This window comes from Parus major, chromosome 4, assembly GCF_001522545.3.
Source record: "Parus major isolate Abel chromosome 4, Parus_major1.1, whole genome shotgun sequence".
In the NCBI taxonomy this organism is placed as follows: Eukaryota; Metazoa; Chordata; class Aves; order Passeriformes; family Paridae; genus Parus; species Parus major.
Genome location: NC_031771.1, coordinates 16,245,949 through 16,255,977, shown reverse-complemented (window position 1 = coordinate 16,255,977; position 10,029 = coordinate 16,245,949).

Here is a 10,029-nt window from a genome sequence, read left to right as displayed (position 1 = left end):
ACCCCGAAGGCATCAGGAGAGCTCTGTATCTGTCAGGGTTAAGTCATTCATGGCATTTACCTGGCAGGGATAAGTCACTAACATATGTAGAAACAGCAGTGGAAAGGAAAACAAGATGGACAGGTATGTGCTGCTTTGGCATAACTTTGACTAGAAAGAAAGTGGTGCTGAACTGCTGAGAATATTACTCACTAGCAAAGCAGTTGTGATGGGGCATGTGTTTTTTGTGTATGGTCTCATTCTTGCCTGGTCTTTAGCGGTACCATAATAAAATGGATGAATAATTAAAACCTTGCCCCAATACACATTTATAGTTTCAATCCTATGTTAATCCTAGCAGTGCAGTCTATTGTACCTGAGAGGAAAGGGGTAAAAAAACCCCAACCCTGGCTACAAGCTAAATAAGTGTCTCCTCTGAAAAGGTAATTAACAGCTGGTCTCCATGGAGTCTTTATCACAAAATCAATAGAAGTCAGTTCTGATTTGCCTCGTTCTACTCTACTTTGTGTTGATTTCACTGTTTATAAAAATGTTTGTAGGTTTGGCTGTTGGACTCATTGGAAAGCTGAGGCTAAGAGGGTCGTGTCTACTGAGTGCATGAAAACAAGTAGATTTGCTTTGTTCAGAGAGGTTTTGACAAACAGCAGAGAATCCTTTCAGGATTTCACCCTATCGTCACTTTCCTGAGCTTTCTATTGCAAGCTGCCATTATTATCTCCCATGTGCCATCACAGAAATTATATCAGAATTCTGACTTTATATTGATTCTAAAATCAATAATACAACATGAGACTTTCTTTTTTCTTTTAAGACTGCTGTGGCAGCAGGTGTCCAAAAACAGAGGAAGATTTAAGAGCAAAGCCAATGTCAAAGTGGAAGATGGAGCTGTTTATACAGCTGTTCACACAGCCTAGGCTCCCTCTAGGATCATCTGGAAAGGCTTTAGAGACCTGAAGTGGCACAGTCAGCATGACTTGTAGATCTCTTTTCACATCTCTTCCAAGAAAATAGGACTCTTTTATCTTGCACTGAGTCCACAGAGGACTCAGAAATTGTCTGACTTCCCACGCCTTTCCAGATCAGCTAATGATTTAGATCTTCTTTCTCACTACCATTTTCTTGGCTCTTCTAATTCTCATTCACCCTGACCTTCAGAACTGTAATAAGAAGGGACTTGAAGGTGGAGTATGTTCTCTTATCTGTTGGCTGCATCCCAAGAGAGCAGAGCTGCCTGGGAACACAGGCTTTATGGGGTACCAGGGTGTTAAATATTTATTCTATAGTGTGCAACCTACACACCATAAAGGCCTTCTTTTCTTCCTGTCCCCCTTTCCACCTGTTGTTTTCACCCCTAATAAACTTACTTAGCTACAAACAGGAAAATCAGAACTTAAAGCAAGCTCTGCTGCTCATACTGTTATTGGCAGGGAGCAAACTGTTGTCGATAACAAAGCAGAATTGTATCAGGGGGACTTCTTTCTCACATGCAGTGTACAGTGCCCTGGATTTTTTTCCTATGGATTCTGTATCGGTTTTTCCCCTGACTGTTTGTAACAAAATGGGGAAATGAGATTAAAAATTCAATACTGAATGCAAACAGGCCATTATGTTATACTTTGTTCAGTAGTGCTCCGTGTTTACTTTACCGATATAACCTTTCCAGACATTAGCCCCTTCTGGTATGATAAATAAATATTATCTTTAAAATAGAAGCCTTACATCACTGCATACGTAATAGGTCTGAGAACATGGACACTTTCTAATCACCATAAATAACAAATGGCCATTTATAGGTATTGAGATGCCTGTCAAGTGTGAGCTTTCATACACACAGGGAGACAAAGAGTTGAAAAGTTGAGAGATGAAGAGTGAAAACAGGCTGGCCCAAGCCCCACCTGTAAAAGCACCATCTCCATGGACTCTGAGGAAATGAAAACTCTCTAGAGGAATTGTCAGATGTGGTGGGTTTTTTAGGAGCTCAGACACTCCTTGATCTTCTTTCTGCAATATAAATAAATAAATACATAAATAAATAAATATACAAGTCACCATTGTTCCAGAAAAAATACAGAAAGCAAATGCACCTGTTTCTACATATATTGATAGTTTAGGAAGAAAAAAGTAGCAGCTAGTCCAAGCTGGGCATGAATAAGGATTTCTGGGTCATGGTCCAAGCTGCCACCATACTTGGGAATTGAAACTGGGACTGAGACTCACTGGGGCAAATAATTCTTGGTCTCCTTTTGCCACTTACCAGGAGTTTTTATCCCAGCACTGTCAGTCAGGGGGTTCATTTTGAGAAATACTAAATATCAACAAATTAATCCCTGTCCCTTCCAAAGTCAATAAAAATATATATTTAAACAATTTAGTGTAGCCAAGTCCTCACAATGCATTGAGATGAATTGAGATGACTATTTCACTTTCATCTCTATTAATTATGGAGAATTTTTTATAAGATCATCTCCAACCATGCAATTCTGCAGGATCTGAAGGTTTTTCTATACTCTTGGGTGATTATTTAGCTCCTAATAATATGCAAATATTATGTTTCTTTCAACATTATAGGCACAGTGCTAGAACAGTCACAATCCTCTGTTTGATATCTGCAAATATCTTCGGCTAAGCAGGTAGCTTCTGAAGGTGCTGAGTGTATAGCTGAATTTTCTCAATTTGCTGGCAAAACTGGCAAATGACTACTTAGATGGAAGAATATTAGCAAGAAATGTAGACTAAAAAATAATAAAAAAGACTGAGCATAGTAATTCACAGATTAAACTGAGGGAGAAAAGTTTTCCTTTATTTTTGTTTAACTGCTGTGATAGGGTGGCTAATCCCTATACATTAACTGTATGAAGTAATGAAATTAATTTTCATGTCATGGAAAGGATGTCTTATTTTGTTTTCTGCCGAAATTACTCTCTCCCTACTCTTTTCCTATGTCATACTCTTTGTGTTCAGTTTCAAGACAAGCTCTAAGAAACAGGTGCTCCTCTGGAGGAGACAGGTTCATTATTCTTCCAATTTAGAGAGCTCTGCAGAAAAAAAATTTGGATTTTCAGTGTGTAGCTTCTGCCTTATCTATTAATTCAGCACATCTGTGATGAATACCTGGGCTAGAATCAGCTCTGCTCTGTAGATCTGAATCTGATTTAATATGAAGTTTGCACTTTGCTTAATTCCACTCATAGTTTTGGATCCTCTGACCTTAAACACCAGACATGAAGGTGGTAAAGGGCAACATACTACTGTAGTTGTTATTTTTAGAGCAACAGCTAAGTGAATTTTAAAAGAAATGTGAAATTAGATGGAACAGCAGAAAAGGCAAAACCTATTTTCATCTACTGACTCCCTTTCAAGATTTTTCAAGGATAACTTTAAAAGCAACCTTTAGTTACTGTTTGTGAACAGGGGCTCATGTGGGTGCCTAGGAGAGTCCAGTTAAGGCAAAAATTCATTTGGTTAAACTCTTTTGTCTGGCTGTGTGACTGTTTTATTTCAAACAAGTTTGGCTGGAATGAATTAAGTCTAATTTTGAAGGAATTATCAATTGTAAATGAGATTTTTAAATGCCAGAACCACATGTAAACTGTCAATCCAGTTTAAGTTCATTTAGCTGGTTGCTATTTGAAGAGCTACAGAATAAATGATCATGTAACTATACCTTAGGAATCAGTTTGAGGAAATAATTTCCTACAGCATGTAGTAGAGATAGCCAAAGTAGGCATACTATTTTCTTTTCTCTTTACATCAATGTTTGAACATTGAAATACAAACAATCTTGGTAGATAATTGAAGCAATTTTAGCAAAAAATTTTGCAAAGGTCTTCTTTTCATCAAAATTCACAATTTCATAACCAAATTTTATTAACATGATATATTTAAAATTTTTGAATAATCTTAGAAAACATTAAAAGATTCCCATTCAAATGAATGAAGATGACTGCTCAAAAACATGGAAAATGTGCAGCCTCCATTAAAAATTGTTAGGAAGATTGAAGGAGCAAGAAATCACATCAGTACAGGGAAAAGGGAAATTGCAGCCCATTCCATGCAGTTACAATTCTGAATGCCAAAATGCTTAGATTAGAAACTAAAAATATTCTCACGTTAGGAACTCATTTTGATTTGCTCTCCTGATGCTCTTCTTGATGGTGTAAGTGCATGAAATCCTGACAGATTGGGCTCTTTAGCAGGTTTTGGAAACGTCTAGGAGATAGCTTTGCCTGGTTCCACCCACTTGAACAGGCACTGGGAATCCCTGAGGCAGCTTTTACAGTTTTGCTTTAGGCTTTTCCCTGCCTCTCTAAACAAACATGGTGGGGCTGCCATTGCAGGAAAGGAGGAAGTAAATGACAGGCACAGAGTGTCAGTGCTGGTCCAAAGTTAAGGTGACCCTGAAGCCCTTGCATGCCTTGGCAGGAGTCACCAAGCAAAGGGCTGAAGAAGACACTTGATGGAGACAGCAAAGACTTGGAACAACTGCAGGTGTGCAGCACAGAGGAGAAGAGCTTGGGCAGCTAGGGACACCCTGAGATAATCAGCCTGCAAGGGATAGCAAAGGTCCCAGTGCTGTAGAGGAACACCATGCACAAGGAGGAGGAGATGGATCATTCCTGGTGCCTGTGTACCTAAAGGTTCAAAATATTCCACTGAGCCCTCAAACAGCAGCAGCAGCAGCGACTCAAACCAGAGCTGCATTCCCTTAAGTGAGGATGGCAAAGAGGGGATGAAAGAATGGAGGTGTTTACATGGCTCTTGAACCATGCAGACTGTCAAATGTGCAGGTTGTCCCTCTGCTGCCTGCTGTGACTCCTCCACGTCTCCGTGGGATTGGAGCATCCAGCAAAGACCTTTCTTCTCTGTTTGTGGAGTCCTTATTGAATGTATCTTACACTGTGGCTTGAGATATGCTGAAATGCTTGCAGAACATAAAAGTTCTTGGAAATACTGTATTTCTGGGCTGGGATGTTGCTAATTCAGGATAGGGAACATTTCCATTTCTGAGATTTTATCGGTAACCCTCAGTGCACAATAGCATGAACACCTGCATGTTCTTCCGGCTCTGCTCTCTCTAGTGCATGGTCAGCTGGTCTGGGTAGTTCCCCATTTTGGGTGGATGACAACTCAGAGGTGAGGACTCACATGTTGTCATTCTTTCTGTGACAGGAAATGGAACCGAGAGGGAGCTGTGCAACTCAGCTAATTTGGAATGACCTGTGCAGCTGGCTTGGAGCACTGCTGACACTTTGAAGCTTCCAGAATTATATTTTGGTGGTGAAGTGAAGGTAGAGGGAGAAACCTTTGCCAAGATGGCACCGGCAGATATGTGGGCCTCTCATTATTCTAACAGTAACAGATTGATTTCAGATACTCCAAGTCCTAAAGACCTGGTGCCAATAGGGGCAGCAAACTCAAATTTTTTCCTCCCAATACATGTTGTGATTTCCTTACTTCCAGGAGGTGCAAAATGAATGACTGATTTTGTCAACCCTGTTGTGGCAGTGCCTTCTGCATTCAGTGCTTCTCTGTTGTCCTTGAGACTGCCAGCGTTTGCCTAACTTGCAGGACAGAACTCACTTACAAAGAATGTGAACCCATTTATAGATGAGTACTTCTATTTCTCAGCACAGACTCAGGTTTATTTTGGGGATTAGGCAATATAAACTTTTTCCTTCGTGTATATAGTTGTTGTTGTATATGATTCCATTTTTCCTGAACTTAATTATAAACAAAGTACTTATTAATTTAAATATAGTCAAGCCTGTCTGCTCAACTGTTTTAGACTGTTAGTAGACAGACTTCTTCTAGCAGGTGAAAATGACAGTCTTGGTTTGATCAGTCAGAAGCATGTGTTCTTTTCATCCCCCTGTAGTCATTGATTTGGGGGAAAAAGTGCTAAAGGCATAAGATTTATCACTCTTGTGGCCATTGTGTAGGGGGAAAAGCAAACAGGCCCTGCTTGGGGCACCAAGCCTTCTGTTTCTCTGGATGGGTTCAGGTGGATGTTTCGGTGAAATGTCATGCTTTCAGTACTCTGAAGATCGAAAGAGCAGCAGGCTGTGCACACATCCAAGAAAACTGTTTTCTTTGAGAATAACACATTGGAATCTAGACAGCTTGTTTATGGTCCAAGTTGCTCCTTGTTGTGTCCTTGGTTATAATGCTCCTTTGATGACTGCCAGCTGATGACAGGAGCACTGACAGTTTCTCTGAAACTCTTCCTCTTTTCCAAAGCCTGTAAGCTTAAGGGCAATCTGAAGAGCATGGCAGTGTAAACTGTTGTGTTCAGCATTTAGTTCGCAAAATGGAAAACACTTTAAGTGGTGAGATAAAGACATTGAGTGACACCTGGGGAGCACAGCACCACCATGGTCATCACCCTCACTATCATCTTCATCACCACCACCATTTACCTTTCCCACCGCACTATAGCTGTGTATTTAATGGGGCAGATGTTACCTATTCCTTGTTCAAAAAGTGAATTCACATTGAAGTCCATGCAATGTTTCCCTGAACAAGACCAAGGTAGAGTGTTTGTTAGAGCCTCACCAAAACAGTATTCAAATTAATGGGCACCTTTTAGTTGAATTTCAGGGCACACAGTTGGGTGGTGCATGTAGTGTGAGAAGCATCCTCAATTATTATGACTTAAAATCATTGCTGGTAGCTAAAGTCAATTTGGCTATGCCAACTTGTACCAATAAATTCTCTTCTCTGTGTGGAGATACAGGAATAAAATACCTTGCACATCGAGAGAGCCTGTAAGGCCACACAGGAACATAATTGGAACTGTGGGAGGACTGTAAATAATTTCAGCAACTATTCACTAGAAAATATAAAATAATATCTCCAGCTCATTATTTTCAAACAGTTGCATGCTGGCCTGTGGAAAGATGGGATATTTTTCTTTGATGAAAAAGATGTAACACTAATACTGTTACATCCACCATACACACTGCAAGTATTAGAGTACATATTTGAGAGAGTTGCTTAAAACAGGAGAACTGAAGGTTTTTCTGTATACTCTAAGATATTTCTCCTTTTATCTGGAGCTAATATATTTTCCAAAATCAGATGTTGATAACTAAATAACCGTTTGACCGTCCTATCAATCTTCCTGGGGAAAAGTCAAGTCACTCTGCACGGAAACTGTATCTCTTGTGTAACAATGTTCAGAGGAAAACCCAGTCTATACTTCACAAAAGGCAGTATCTATTTGGGGTATTCATGTTGGCTAAGGATAGCCTAACACATTCACTCCACCCAACCAGAGGCTGCATCCTTGTGAGACCCTTGCCCAGATAAAACACCTATTGAAGTTGTGGCACTTTTATAATACTTTTTAAATAGTCATATGAATTTCTGCACATCTTCAGGGCTTTCTAGCACCAGCTCAAAACTCATCACAGTGACTACAAGGAACACATGCACAATGATGAATAAGCAGTTTGGGATCACAGAGCCTGATTTGGGACAGCTGCGGATGTCCCCTATCTGTGAGGAAAAGGGATGTTCTCTGCTTTTGCTAGCACTGTAAGCGCTGAGTGTATGGAATGAGCTACATCTTCTAACATGGCCAAATTAATCATGCATTAAGTGTGACAGGTTTCTAAATGCCAGTGGAATGAAAAAAGGGCACAAACAAAGCAGTCTAACACCTGTCTTACAGCTCTTCGCAATTCCAAGTAAGCTGTGGTCAGAGCAGATTCCAACAGGGAGAGAGCCACGAGAGCAGCAATGACTTCCTCTCTTGTCCATGCACACTATGCAGGCACAGCTTGGTCCTGATCCCAGTTGCTGGCACACTGGTCTAAATACCCCTCATAAGGACTTCTTCAGCTTCCCAACTGTCACAGGAGTGGCATCCCACAGTGAGGAGCTGGCAGAGGAAACTGAGGCAGATGGCTTCTCAGACCCTTCCTCATCCAACAGGCTTCATGTCCTTGTGCTTCTCTGGAAATCTGTCTGCATCTCCATTCCACAGCAGAGAATAAAGAGAGGCATGTTATCTATAATTTATTCTTTCATGGCTGTGCACAACGACCACTAGAATCTAAGGGCAAAGCTCTTTCCCTTACCCCCCACAAAAGGGAAACATGTGCTGAGACCTCCATCACCAGTGTGTCTTGTTTCCAGCTCACACCTTCCCACTCATTTTCCTCCAGCCTTTCTACTGCTTTTCCAGCTTTGTAGAAACACTTCAAAAACCTGTCTCATCTCCATACAGCAAGTGCATAGCAATGCCAGGACTGGCCAGGGTTAGCAGCAGGAGATTTCAAATCCTGCACCAGATGGCTGAGAGAGTCTAGCAGCTCCTAACAGTGGGGGAGGCAGGGGAGTGACAGCCTGGCATGGCTTTAAGGAAACATTTCTTTGCTCCCCAGCACACTTGTCTCAGCATTTGCGGAGCTGCTAAGCCATACGGTACGCTGTAAGGAGAAACAAGCTGTGGGGAGGGAAGCGGGGAGCACCCCTTCAGACAATGGGCTGGCTTCCTGCAGACAATTTTTACTTCTCTTCATCCCGTTGCTTTCCTTGCCTTAATGCTGGCTGCTGTTGAAGAAAGGGCTTGATGAAGGAACCTTGCTGCTTCCTGAAAACGGGCTTTTTTGGTTGCTCTTTTTATTTTATTATGGGCTACTTTGAGGTTGGGACATGTTTTTGAGTGCTAGGAAAGGGGCTTGCCAAGGACAATAATTTTTTACCTTCTATTATAACAGCTGCCAAAAAGGGGTAACTGATTCTACACTCTTTTTGTTCAGCCCTCAAAGCTTTTAAACTGCTCCATCTCCTGCCTGTATTGATGAGACAAACTGCAGCTTGTCACATTGCTGAAAGTGACCTCAATTACATTAAAGCAGACCACAGTATCCTGGAGGAGCTTGATCCCCACATCACAAAGCCACTGTAAAACATCAACCCTTTGTGCCACCAACCTGCAGAAATGTTGAAAGGTGAGTGCATGCTGCAGAATGTAGGAATAACTGAACTAGATGAGATCTTTTTTAGTAATATCTGAGCTGTAGAAGCTCTGTGCTTCTGGATACATGATGCCAGGCAGGGTGTGGGACTTGGCACTGACTGGGTTGAGTGCCAAGTGCTGATTCTTCAGGGCAACCTGGATATCTCCCTCTCCTCTCCACTGCAAAGGCGCAGCAGGGATGTACCTTTGGAGACTGCTCCTAAATCCAAATGTTTAAAGTCACATCAGACAAAGAGACGGGTAAGGGAGGTAGAATTTACCCACTTCTGCAGCTGATCTGGCTGCAGTTGGGTAAGGTTGTGCCTCTGTAGCCTGTGTAGAGCTAGAAACAGAAAGTCACATTCCCAAGTCCTGGCTGGTCACCGTGCTTGACCAGAAAGACAAAGAACATTGGGAATGCCAAAGCTTCACAAGGCTGCTGACAAAGACTGTGTAACGAAGAAATGGTCTCCCAGCATTCATAAGCAAATACTGCCATAAAATGAAAGTTATTCTTTCCTGCAGCAGAGCCTATCAATCTGACAATGCATGTAACCAGATTTCATTTATGCCTCCAAACTGGCACTTAGAGCAATTTCCCTGTATTTTTTTAATTGGCTGCACAGCCCTAATGTGGACTGAGCACAGATGCAGCAGCATTTCAAATAAACAGGCTCTCTGCCCCAAGACAAATTCACCACAGTGACCGTGACCTACATAATTCAACTGATATGCGAGGGGAACCGGAGGTGTGTTCAGCTCAAGATGTGCACTGCTGTGGCAATAACATTAGCGGCTCCAAGCCGAGAAGGTAAACAAAATGATGAAACCCTTTGGGATGAGCATTAATCAAAACCTGAGGGAACCTGGGGCAGATTCAGAGGAGGATCCATGCTCTGTATGTTAGACCCCTTCTGGCAGCCTTGGCACTGCTCCCACGTAGCCATATTGTGACATTACAGATCATCTGACAAGTGGTGGATGCCATACAGGCACAGCCAGGAAGAGCACTGTTCCCTCCCCAAAAGGTTATGCAATTCGTGATTTTCCTTTAAAGCTTGCCA